The sequence below is a fragment of the Perognathus longimembris genome, chromosome 8 (genome assembly GCF_023159225.1).
Source record: "Perognathus longimembris pacificus isolate PPM17 chromosome 8, ASM2315922v1, whole genome shotgun sequence".
In the NCBI taxonomy this organism is placed as follows: Eukaryota; Metazoa; Chordata; class Mammalia; order Rodentia; family Heteromyidae; genus Perognathus; species Perognathus longimembris.
Genome location: NC_063168.1, coordinates 51,617,513 through 51,630,214, shown reverse-complemented (window position 1 = coordinate 51,630,214; position 12,702 = coordinate 51,617,513). Strand labels below are relative to the sequence as shown.

Genomic DNA, 12,702 nt, shown 5'->3' with positions numbered 1-12,702 from the left:
GAAGAGCTGGAGGAAAATCCTGGACTCTGTCCCAACTCTTCTTAGGATAAAATGCCTTCACCACTTTAGTTCAGTGCTCCCTGTAGCTTCTGAGGCACTAGGGTGCCTTGACAGTGTGTCATTGGGGGCACATGCAAGTGAGATTCCATCTGTTCTAGGAGCAGCTTTCCTGGGCCATTAAAGAACAGGGCACCATAAATCTTACACTTCTATGGCCATTTGCCGCCTATCTATGAGTAATAAACTGTAATGCTTACTTTATTATGTATGTGATTGTCGGTATCAAAGTTGACTTTAATGTTGACTCTGGCATTATTAAAAATGCAGCCCAAGATGGGCCAAAGGCCAATGGGTTCCAGTAGTTCATTAGCTCATGGTGAACCTGTTTCTCACACTGTCACTGACAGGATCTCTGTTCAGTAGATAGGTGAGAATGTACAGATTCAGGAGGGGTACTCTGAAGTTTTCTTGCCCTTGTGATTCCTATTCTAATAACTTCCTAGCTTTGGAGATAATTCCTGAAACCAAGTTTTAATACCAAAGAAAAGAAGTCTCTGAAAAACATACATGTGTTGAATACCATTTCAAATGGATTCTAAGCTACATGCTGTAACAGGTGTACAACCTGTACACCTGTAACCCTAGATCCTTGGGAGGTTGTGAATGGAAGAATCATGGTTTGAGGCCAGCTTAAGCAGAAAAGTTCACGAGACTCCTTTTCAACTGATGGCTGGGCACAGTGGGGCATGCTTGCCATCATAAGTGAGGTGAGAGGCTGAGGTGGGGAAGATTGTGGTTCCAGGTCAGCCTGGGCAGGAAAAGGTTGGGAGACTCCATTTCAGTAGAAGAATGCTGAGTGAGAAGGTGCACACCTGTCCATCCAGCCTGGTGTGAATCCTAAAGTAGGGGGAATCTCAGTGCAGGCATGTACTAAGAGGAAATGAGATTCTATCTTAAAAATAACCAGTACAAGAAAGGTCTGGAGGTGAGGCTCACTGGTAAAGTACTTGCTTAGCAAGCATGAGGCCCTGAGTCAAAACGCTAGTACCATCCCTCTGCCCCACCCCCATCCCTAAAAGGTAAAATGGTTTCCATATGCCCTCTCTTAGCTTCTTAATAAAAGAAAATGAAAAGTAGGGGGCCCATGGCTGCCAGCTCATCCACTATCAGAGACTGATAGAAAATTGCACCAACTATATATCTTAAAAACTAGGTTAAAAGGCCAACTGATACTCAGTGTACTAAGATCGTCTTCTTAAGAGTAGGTAGAATATACCTTTTGTACTGATGCCATGTAGTTGTTCGACTGTGGCAAGCAAAATATTGAAACAACCAGAAATCAATATATCATCTCTCTCATGGTATGGCCCATGTCTTTTAATATTACCTGAGTACAATTCTGTTAGTCTGTTTGTTTTTTTTAATTGCTGTACCAAAATACTCCAGGCTGAGTAAATTAGGAAGAACAGAATTTTCTTTGGCTCATGGTTTTGGAGGATGAAAGTCGAGTATTGGTGGCCTTGTTCACTGATACTCTAGTGACATTCTCTTTTGCTGCATTATAAAGGCAAAAGACATGCCATGGGTGGAGTGTCAGAGAGAGAGAAAGAGAGAGAGAGAGGTAGAGGGAGAGAGAGAGAGGGAGAGAGAGATTGCATGGCAGACAGGAGCTAAGGAGACTGAGGCTGATCTCACTCTTTTATAAAAGCTCTCTTGAAAACTAAAATGTGTTTTCATGGTTGGTCCCCTTCAAAAATGTATGAGTCAGTTTTTCATTGTGGTAATAAAGAACCTGAGAAAATCACCTTGGAGGGACATTTTTTTCCCCTCATGGTTCCTGTCATTTCCTTGATTGCTTTAGGTCTGTGGTGGAACAATACATCATAGCAACGGGACTGTATGGCAGAGGAAGACTGCTCACCTTTGCTGGAAGAGGGAGAACCTAGAGATCCAATATCCTTTAAAGGGAAGGCCCTAATGAGTTGACTTCTTCCCACTAAACCCTACCTTCCCAAATAGCCCCCACCTACTAATAGGGCCACAGGGTGGTGACCATGCTTCACGCCTCTAGGGCACACTTTAGGTCCAATCTGTAGCACAAGTGAGACTGCAGTTCTGTTTGGTTGTGACTATTTCCTGTCCCTTTCTCAGGAGGCTATGGTTGCTCTCCACCTCGTTTGAGGGTTCTTTGTCTGCATGGGTCCTCTCCTCCAGTCTTTGAGCTTTTTAAGAACAGAGACTGAGTTTTGTGATGTCCCTGTTGGTATTTGGTCTTAGAATCTTACATGTAGGTTCTGGAGTTGTTTGTCTGGGTGGAGAAAGGAGGCATAATGGACCTGTGTCAAGGCCAGGGGTTTCCAGTTTGGACAGCTGTGGTAAGGGGCAGGGCTGTATTGCCCCACTGTAGATGCCCATTTCAATTCGAAATCTTCATGGGGTAGGAACATGAAGCCACTGTCAACAATGCTGTTTTTCAATCGTGGGGACATCTCAGAATCATCTTTTTGATTAAAGCATTTTAGCTACAACAGTTGTTCTTACTTGAAACAACAAAGCCCAGGTCAGAACAAACCAGGCTTTGCAATCTCAGGTCCCAAACTCATTCTACACCATCTGCTTCTTGCTTTCTGCCTATGGCCATGCTGGCTGTCTTAGATTTTCTGGAACACATGTGTGAGTCTTGGACTTGGCTCATTCTACCTCATTCTCCCTAGAAAACTCTTGATCTGATGCTCTCTTTGACAAAATCCTCTCTCTTTAGCTCAGGAGTACTTTCTGTCTAAACCATATTTTCATTGCCAGTACTCTCTTTAACCATTGTAATGCTACATTTATTTCTAGCAGCAATTGATTAGAACTTTTCTCTATTATACTCTCAGGCTCCAAGTGTAGATTCTGTACTGAGTTGTCCACATCATTTAACCCATAGCACAAGTCTGGTCTATGAGAGATAGTTCATGATTATTTGCTGAATGACCATATGGAAAAGTTTTGAGACCTAATTCTATTAATCAGTACATGTGCTACCTTGAGTCCCTCACGATGTCTCCAAAGATGAATTTTCTTCATCAGCCAAGTGGAAATTATGTGGAACTTTCAGGATTTTTCTGGAAACAAAGCCATTCATATGAGAGTATTCTGTGGGCTACAGCTCACCCTACAAAAAGTTAGGTTGCTGTTTTTGCTTCTGTTGATTTATTATTATAGAGCAGATATAATCAGGATAAGTGGAATAAAATTCATCTGGGGGCCAAAGAGGAAATCCTTTGTTCTTTTTCTATTTAAAAAAAAAATCTTTTTCCATTCAGTGACATCTCTTCTTAAATTGTTCTGATATCAAAGTCCGCTCCAAGAAAAGGATGTGACACAAACTCTTTGTGTCTTAATGTTAATTGAAACACTGGTGCTATTTGCATTTTAAACATGATGGAAGAACAAAAGTCTCTCTATCTTTAAATAAAGATACAGCCTCAGTGAGGGGATAGGGATTGAGTATTTGGGGGAAGATCCCTGGAGAGATATCATCTCCATTCAGCTCTACTCTGCCACTTTCCTCTGCGGGGGTGCCATGCCATATTAAACTCCAGCAGCCCCTGAGGGGCCTTCCTCCAGAATGACACCATTGCCATTCATCTTAGTTATGAATGTGTTGATTTTAAGAGTATTATGATTGTTTCTAAGGACATTGGAGGCACCTTGGAATTGTTGTCACGTATTACCTGTGGGACATTTTAGCAATCCCACAATTGTATTCCCAGTTCAGCATTCTTCAGCATCTTCTGAAAGACTAGAGAAGAGCTTTTTTTTTTTTTTCTTGTGGATCGGGTTCTGGGATGCAAGGAAATTAAAAAAGCCGGTGACAGTGATGATAAATGAAGGGAGGGTGGGCTATCACTGCTCTTTCAGGCTGTACAAGGGAAAATAATCATTTGGACTATTATTGTGATAAATTAGATGCCACTAATCAACCATAAGTGCCTGTGATGGTTAGGATAAATAGCATGAGGGGAAGGCACAGTAGGGCATGCACAGAAATACACTTCATAATCTCTGACTAAGGAATTTACAAGCTAGTGGTGAAGACAAAATATGCCAACAAAAGTAATTAAATAACCTGTGCAAATGTGAGTCCCAGTGGAGTTGTAGGACCAGTAACAACTGCTATACAAGATTAAGAATGGAAGAACACACTGCAGGCGAGGCTTGATGTGACTTTGAAGGATGACTAACATCTAAAGAGATGGAGAAGGAGGCAGTGGTGCAAGAGACTACTCCACATGTTTTGGAATTATTGGGCCATTTTAGGGGACAGAGGAGAGGAAGGGAAAGGAGAAGAGAGGAATGGGAAGGGGAGGGGAGGTGCCACAATTCTCAGGAGGTTACAGATGAGGGAGGGGAGGGGGGAGAAGGAGGAGACCACACCCAGTCCTTATGGTTTCTACCTCCATGGGACTTCTTTCCCTTAAGTGGCATCACTTCTCACTGTATATTACAGCGCTTGCCATGAGCTGGGGAAAACGAGAACAAAGCTGATCAAGTAATAACCTGGAAGAATGAGAAACCCTAATTCTCTCCAGCCCATGCAAGCTGGTTAATGGGTCCAGTTAGACGAGCCATGAAACCTAGGGGCAGCCGGCATATCGATAGGTGGCAGCCAGATAGGTGAGCCCGTTTGGTTTTATTGTGTGATTCATTTCCTGTCCCCAGCTGGTGCATTGGAGCAGGCTCCATAGTTTTCAGCCAAATAGCTGCAGCAGTCCAATGCGGGGCCTCACGGAGCTGGACGGACTTTCGGATTTTCTCCTGCAGGCCTAATGTGAGCGCTGGAGCTTGTAATCACAGCGCCTTTGGGTTAGGAAGGGCCTGTGGAGCCTTCCATTAGGAACCTACTACTTTGGAAAGCTGTAGTATATCTCAGCCACTGCTAATGGCACAGCAACATTGGTTCCAGAATAGCTTTGCTTCTCCATGATGCAAATTGATTAAAGGTCCGTTTAGTCACGGTGGAAGGAAACAAAGGGCCACAGAAGGATTCCAGAAAAAAGAAAGGAGCTGAAATTTACGGCTCAAAGAGTGTGAGCAATGTGTGTGGTAGGGGGATTTTTCCAGTGTGAATCAGCCACAGAATTCAACTTGGCTAATTAACTTTTTACAAAGCTCTAGGCGAGCAGTTACGTGCTAGGATCTCAGTCACTTAGCTGCGTATTTTCTTATGGATTAGTTGTAGGGCTAGATGCTTTTGTGATTAATCAAGACCAAAAAAAAAAAAAAACCCCAAAAAAACCAACCCTCTAAATTATTTAACTGATTAAGAAAATATACATATATAGAGAAAAACTTCTAAAATGTAGATTGTAGCTCTTGCTACCAGGAAGAATAGAATAACACAAAGAACAAATAAAGCACAAACTTTACTTGAATTAATCCCAGAGGAATTACCACAAATGTGCATGAAGAATTGTTGATTGTAACTTTGAGAAGACCACAAGTTATAAACCATAATTATCAAATATTATAGTATTTCTTAAATTAGAGAAAATCTTGTAAGGGGTTCACCAGGCTGTCATTAAAAATAGACATGGCTTATTAGAAATAATTAAAGATGTAAGGCATTTCCAATTATATCATTCAATGGAAAAAGCAGGTTCTAAGATGGCACATATCGTTGGTTTTATTTGGAAGGTATAGTGGAAGATGTTCACAACAGTACAGGTGGTGGTTGAGATTGCTGTGGTCCTTAACTGAAACACCTCCCTGGAATTGTGTAATCTTGTGGTCCAGACTGTTCATTCACACGTGTCTTCTGTTTGTCCTACATCAGTGAACTACCCTCCCTCCCTTCCTTATTCCCTCCCTCCCTCCCTCCCTCCCCCCTCCTTCCCTTCTTCCTCCTTTCCTTCCTCACTTAATAAAACACACAGTTTCAAGTTTTCTTATGATAAAAATTGTAAGAAGTGTAAAGCAAAAGGAGTTTGCACTGAGCCTAGGACTATTTCAGGCTGTAGCTACAGATTAAATAACTGCATGCTTTCTTTGTCAATCCATTGAGTAAGGAGCTATTCTCAATGCTGAGCAGACGTTACAGTCACCTGGAGGGCTTGGTAAGCTGGGCCCAAGTACTCTCATCTTCTCACTCTAATGAAGTTGGCCAGATGGTATGATATGTGAATTCAAAATTAAAAACCCTCAATTAAAAATATTGAAGCTTGGAGTGGTTTAGTGACTTGCCTATGACCATATTTGCATTACAGAGTAGTGAGTTGGGAACTTTAACTCTAGGATTTTTCTTCCTATAACAAATGCTGTTTTCTGTTAATCTTTTGGTTAACAGTCATAAGACAACATTGTCTTATAGAAAAGGCTTGGAGTGGACCTGGAGAGAGCTTAGCCACTGACACGGCTACTCACGGGCTCCAGTTTGAGCATCACTCATGAGAAGGGCCCAGGCATACTGTTCTGTCTTGTGTCTGCTCAGGCATTTTTATAATTACAGCTTTCTTAAGCCTCAGCTCTGACTCTAGGTCTCCATGCCACCCCTTTACAGCCAGAAAAAAATGACATATATAAAAGCTGGATTTCAACTGCCTGTCAAGGCGCAGGATCAGAAAAACAAATAAAGAGACACTTAGAATCTCTTCAAAGCAATTTGTTTATTTTATGACTCTTTCCTTCCATCTCTGTGAAGTGATGATAAAACATTAATTCTCTGTTTCAAATTCAACATACAAGTCCAAGGTTTGAAACATCGTGTGGTAAGATTTGTTTGGGAAAATGGTACAAGTTTCTGTTCCATTAGAAAGACAAAAAAATGTGCTTTTATGCATACATACAATTCCAGTGAGTCAGTAAATTGCTTTTTTAATACTCTAAAGAGTTCAAATGAAGCTTTAGACAAGAGAGTGCCATTGAGCTTAAATTTACGGTATATCATGGTACATATCATCTAAAGTTGGTCTTAGACTTGTGTACATTTTACACTTTGATATTTAATAATATACCAACATATCTAACATGTAGACAGTCATCTTTTCTGACAGAAGCATTCACAAAGAATTGGGGATATATTTCAAAGTAAAAACTCTGTCTTTGATTTTTTTTAATCTTTGAAGGCAAGAATATTGCTACTTTTTGCTGATTGCTTTTGATTTTGAAAAGAACTTTTTATACTATTTTAAGACGGTTTTAAATTCTCTCATTTTCTGAGGTGAATTAGCCACAAGGTATAATAAGTATGTCTACTCTTTCAGATTAAGACACTGAATCTTGGCATAGTTTAGTGACTTGCTGAGTTTGCTCTAGATAGTAATGAACTGGGATGTAAACCCAGGTGTTTTGCTTCCTGTCAACACATGAAGTTTTCTACTTTCCTATTGCTCATTTCTTTTGCCTTTGAGACTACTTGGAAAGTAGTAAAAGCAAGAGGCATTAGCTGCTCAGAACACTGTCCTGTAGAGTTTGTGCTGACTGCACTGCCTGTCTCTTCTCAAATGAGCATTTCTTGTAGTAGCCACAATACTTTTTAAAATTTATTTATTTTTGCCTACAAAAACCCCAAAGCTGACATTATCGTAGAATTGTATGTACTCTTAGATGCTTGGACATCAGGAATCTCTTCTAATAGGGCTCAAGACTGTTTTTGAAGCAAGAATGTACCAATAACTCAGAGATGCAGTCAAACCAAATTCACACAAAAGCAACTGAAAATCCCAATAAACACCTTCAACCCAAAACCTTACCTAGGTTATGTTGATATTACTGGAATTGGATTATGGGGCTAGAGACAGATGGTTCTTGGTCTCAGCAGAGAAAGTATGCAAGAATGGACAGAGAGGACTTTAATAGGAACAGGTTTATTAATGTACAGAAATAAAAGCAAAGCCTAGAAGTTCACTTCAAGCTAGGAGAGTGGGAAGACTTGAGAATGACCAGAGTCCACAGTTCTAAAGCTTTTATGAAAGTCTTCAGATATGGAGGTAGTCATTCCTAAAAACTGGATCGTGCACCATTTACTCTTAGAGGATGGGTTATGTATCACTAACTACTCTTACACATGAAATGGTAGCCTTTTTGGCCTTGGATGATAAAACTGGGGCTGTCATTTAGGGTGAGCTTCAGGGCCCCAGTCAGCAAGACATGTTGTATGTCACAAGTCAGCCCATTAATGTCAGCAGACCAGGAAACAATTTTGAGAAATGATCAACATCCAACAGTCATGCTCAGCCGTTAAGTTTTCTAACTTCCTGCCTAGCCTTGCTGCCACTACCAAGTGAAGACTTCAGATTTGTTTCCAGAATGGAAGAGATGAAGCTTTGTTTCTAGAAAAGAGAGGTAAAGCGGGAATTAGAGTCAGGCCAAGACCATGGAAGAGAGTGTTGAAAGCAGATGTAGAGAATCTAGATGATGTTCCACTGACCATTGCTTCATTAAGGCATCATGAAAAATCTATTAATTGGGATTTATTCCAGAGGAAAACTTTCTTTTTTTTTTTTTTTTTGGCCAGTCCTGGGCCTTGGACTCAGGGCCTGAGCACTGTCCCTGGCTTCTTCCCGCTCAAGGCTAGCACTCTGCCACTTGAGCCACAGCGCCGCTTCTGGCCGTTTTCTGTATATGTGGTGCTGGGGAATCGAACCTAGGGCCTCGTGTATCCGAGGCAGGCACTCTTGCCACTAGGCTATATCTCCAGCCCCAGAGGAAAACTTTCTAACGAAATTATATTTCCTGAGTCTAGAGTCCAAGCCCCCCCCCCTTTTTTTTAACATCAAAGATCTAGATTTGTTGTCTAGGGAAAAAGAGAACCTGATGAGTCCTTAAAACAAGACCAGGGACAAAATGTCTGAGATAAGAGTTGAGGGTAGAAGGCGCATCTAATGGCTCCAACATCACCTGACAACACTTTTAAACTAGCACACAGTAGACACAGAGACAAATTCAGTGTCCTTGATATCACCAATGAGGGCTATTGATCGCTGTCCTGGAAATGGACCCTATGCAGGATTACAAGATAAGCCTTCTGGAGATGGTCGGAGATGGGGACTCCAGGAAGCAAAGACATTCTTATCCATTCAGTTTGGCTTCAAAGTTTACCTTACCTCTAGAATGCAAGAGTTCTGGGTTCAGTTCCCAGCATGAGAGGAAGAGGAAGGGGGGAGGGAGAACACAAACTTTCTGATAGCATTTTTTAAAAAGTTGTTACAGTAATGACAGACTGAGGCCAAAATTAGCAATTATTATGAACATCTCAAAATGAAAGTTGGATGAAGAACAAGAAATTATATATATATATATATATATATATATATATATATATAAATCTCATTTAAAAGTACCTTCTCACATATTGAATGAATCTCCCACAAAAGTTCTGAGACTATGAGCAGGGGAAAGGACAGTCTTTAATAAATAGTGCTGAAGCCGGTGCCAGTGGCTCATGCCTGTAATCCTAGCTACTCAGGATGCTGAGATCTGAGGGTCATGATTCAAAGCCAGCCTGGGCAGGAAAGTCTGTGAGACTCTTATCTCCAATTAACCAGCAGAAAACCGGAAGTGGCGCTGTGGCTCAAAGAGGTAAGAGTACTTGCCTTGAGCTGAAGAGTTCAGAGATAGTGCCCCAGCCCAGAGTCCAAGAACCACTACTGACAAAAAACATAGATAAAAATAAATAAAAATAGTGTTTAAAAAGTAGGTGTCTAAATGTAGAAGAGTGAAGCTATAACTCTGCCTCTCACCATACAACAAGCATCTCAAAATGGATTAAATATTTAAACATGAGACATGAAACTGCTGGAAGAAAGCAGTGGAGGAGCTAAGGTACCATGGCACAAACCAATATATTGTTTTTAGATAGGACCCCTAATCAAGAAAAAAAAAAAAAGCAAAGAGAGGCAAAAAGGAGTAAATTCTGCTCGAATTAAGCAGAAATAAGCTAGAAATAAAATTTTGGTTGGGGTGACATCAGAGAAAAAAAAATCCTCCGAAAAACCTAGCAAAGGAAACAATAAAGAAGAAACACATGAAATGGAGAGAAAAATATTTGCAAACTATCCACTTATTAATTAATGACAGAAGTTTGGTAAATCTACTGTGGAGAAAGCTGGGGAAGTGTACTTAACCAAGTGTGAAATTAACTACTCTAGGTACTCTATGTAAGTGGAAGCAGACAGCAAATGTTCTTTTGTCTGGCTTATTTCACTTAGCTACTGTTTGAAAGGTTTCTCTGATTTTCAGCACATGTCAAAATGTCCTACCTTTCAAAAGGTTGAATGACATTTCACTGTATACATGTATTAAACACAGTTATTTCAGTCAGTGAAAGACTGTACATACAACAGCGTGTATCATGCCATCTAGATAGACACTAAGATATATTTGCCATCTAGGTTAATGAAAGTGCATTCTATAATGTTTGCACAATGACATTATTTGATGAGGCATTTCTCAGGGTACATTCTCATCAATAAGGGATGTGTGACTGTATATACATGAATCTCCACCTTTTGCTATTGTGTTAGGAACATGGGTATACAAATATCTGTTTGGCTCTGGTTTTCAGTTATTTTCGTTGCCTATCAATTCCTGGCACTTTGATTTTGTTGTTTATTTCATTTTCTAGAGCTTTTTTTTTTTTTTGATGCTGGTCCTAAGGCTAGAACTCAGGGCTTGGTGCTAACCTTGAGATTCTTTTTCTCAAAGCTAGTGCTCTATCACTTGAGCCACAACTCCACTTCCAGCTTTTTCTAAGTAGTTTATTGGAGATAAGTGTCTCACAGAATTTCCTGCCTAGGCTGGCTTCAAACCATGATTCTCAAATCTCAGTCTCCTGAGCAGCTAGGATTACAGGTATGAGGCCACCAGTGCCCAGCTTCATTTTCTACAGTTTTATTGAGATGATTTAAGGTGTAATACTCTATACATAGTTAAAGCTTGCAATCTGATGAGCTTTAACATGTATGTATGAAAGCATAATTGTAATAAAGATGATGAACATATTTCCACATTGTTTTGATAATAGGGCATCACTATGTGGTTATCAATAGTAACAATCTTCAAGTAGAGTGATTTTAAGCTCTAGACTCATGCTTTTGAACTGTGATGTGAAAGGATTTTACATTGAAAGAAAAAAAAATCATTTGGGCAATGGAGCACAGCTGCCCGAGGAGCCGGCCGTGGCCGGAGCCGAGCCCGTGGACCTCCGGGAGGCCAGCAAGACAAGTGTGTGGACTCAGATCCCCTGTCCCCAGGAAGCCGGTGGTGAGAACCACATTTCCCTGCTGCTCAGGTCGTGTGTCCTCCTGCCCCGCGCTACGACCCTTAGCTAACAGCCCACGGGATAATGATGCGCGCCTTCCTTTCCCCTCAAGGACCCGGGTTCAAATTCAGCCTCCATCACTTCGTGTCTAACCGTGTCGCTTGCAAACTCTGCTGAGAGCACAGACAAAGCAACAACTTTTAGAGTATAAGTCCATGCTTGATGCAATAAAATCGAAGAGCTGGAAAATGAAATTCAAGAAGCAAAACTCGCTTTTGAAATAAAATGTCTTACTTTGAGCAGGATGCAACTTTCAAATGCACTAAAAACAAACAAACAAACAAAAAAACCCTGGAGAAAAAGCACACCAAGGATAGTGTGTTCACAGATGACATGAAACATATATTAAAGCTAAGCAAATTAATAATGAAATCACAGCAGGAATCTTGAGACTTAGAAGCAACACTGATTGAAATTAGAAAGAAGAGATTACAACTGAAACAAGCTTCAGAAAAGAAGCCTTTAGAAATACAGACTGAGCATGGAAAACAGCAAAAGGATTTGGACAGTATGAAGAAGTTGGAAAAGATAATGACTATGCAACAAATCGTAACCAAAGAGATAAGAGCTTACACTGTTATTCAGAATGTATTCCAGAGCCTCATTTTCGGGAGTAAAGCAAACTGAGCTAAGGATTCTAACCTCAGGAAACTCATTCTGCAGTTTGAGAAGAATCTCACCATGATGTAATAAGAATTGTATTTTAATATTTTTTTGTCTTTGATATATCATTTAACAAATTTCAAGTAAAATGTATATTGTGTTTTTAGCATATTAAGATACTTTTTTTTTTAGTAACACCATAGAGTATAATCTGTTGTTTTAGTATGGTAATAATAGTGACTGGCACCAAAAAAAAAAAAAATCATTTAATTTTGTTGTTTGCCCTTTTCTTTTCTTCTAACATTTGCACTGTAAGAATTGGGGTTCTTTCTTGGCAACAGTTCTGCAAAGCAAAGGCCAAGTGTTCAGCTTAGAGAAGGAGGGCAGAGCAGGCAGCAGAAGGCTGTTTAGACAGCTTAGTTATAGTTTATGGAAAGTGCTTGTCTCAAACTTAGGTAGTTGCAAAAGCCCAGGGAGGTTTCTTCTTAGAGGAGAAAAGTCATTTTCAAGATTGCTTTGACAACCGGTGTGTTGGCAGCCCTATGGAACAGTTCTTGAGGACCAGGAAGGTTGGGCACATGCAGAGAGCGTAACATTTCAATGAAGATGCTTTTACTCTTTAGAGTTTTGAAAACAGGAGACCTAGGAAGCGCTCATAAGATTTCCCACAGGATTGATGCCAGGAATTAAGTCCTGAAGCTAAGATCATAAAGATCTACAGTGGACTATAGACAAACATATTTCACCAGTATGACACCTTAGCTGTCTGAGAAATCCCTAGGCAGTTTAGACAT

General features: G+C 40.4%; 1 pseudogene; it reads left to right on the top strand.

The window, feature by feature from the left end:
• The first annotated feature begins 11,072 nt into the window (after nt 1–11,072).
• On the top strand, nt 11,073–12,096 carry LOC125355997 (annotated as a pseudogene).
• The last annotated feature ends 606 nt before the right edge of the window (nt 12,097–12,702 follow it).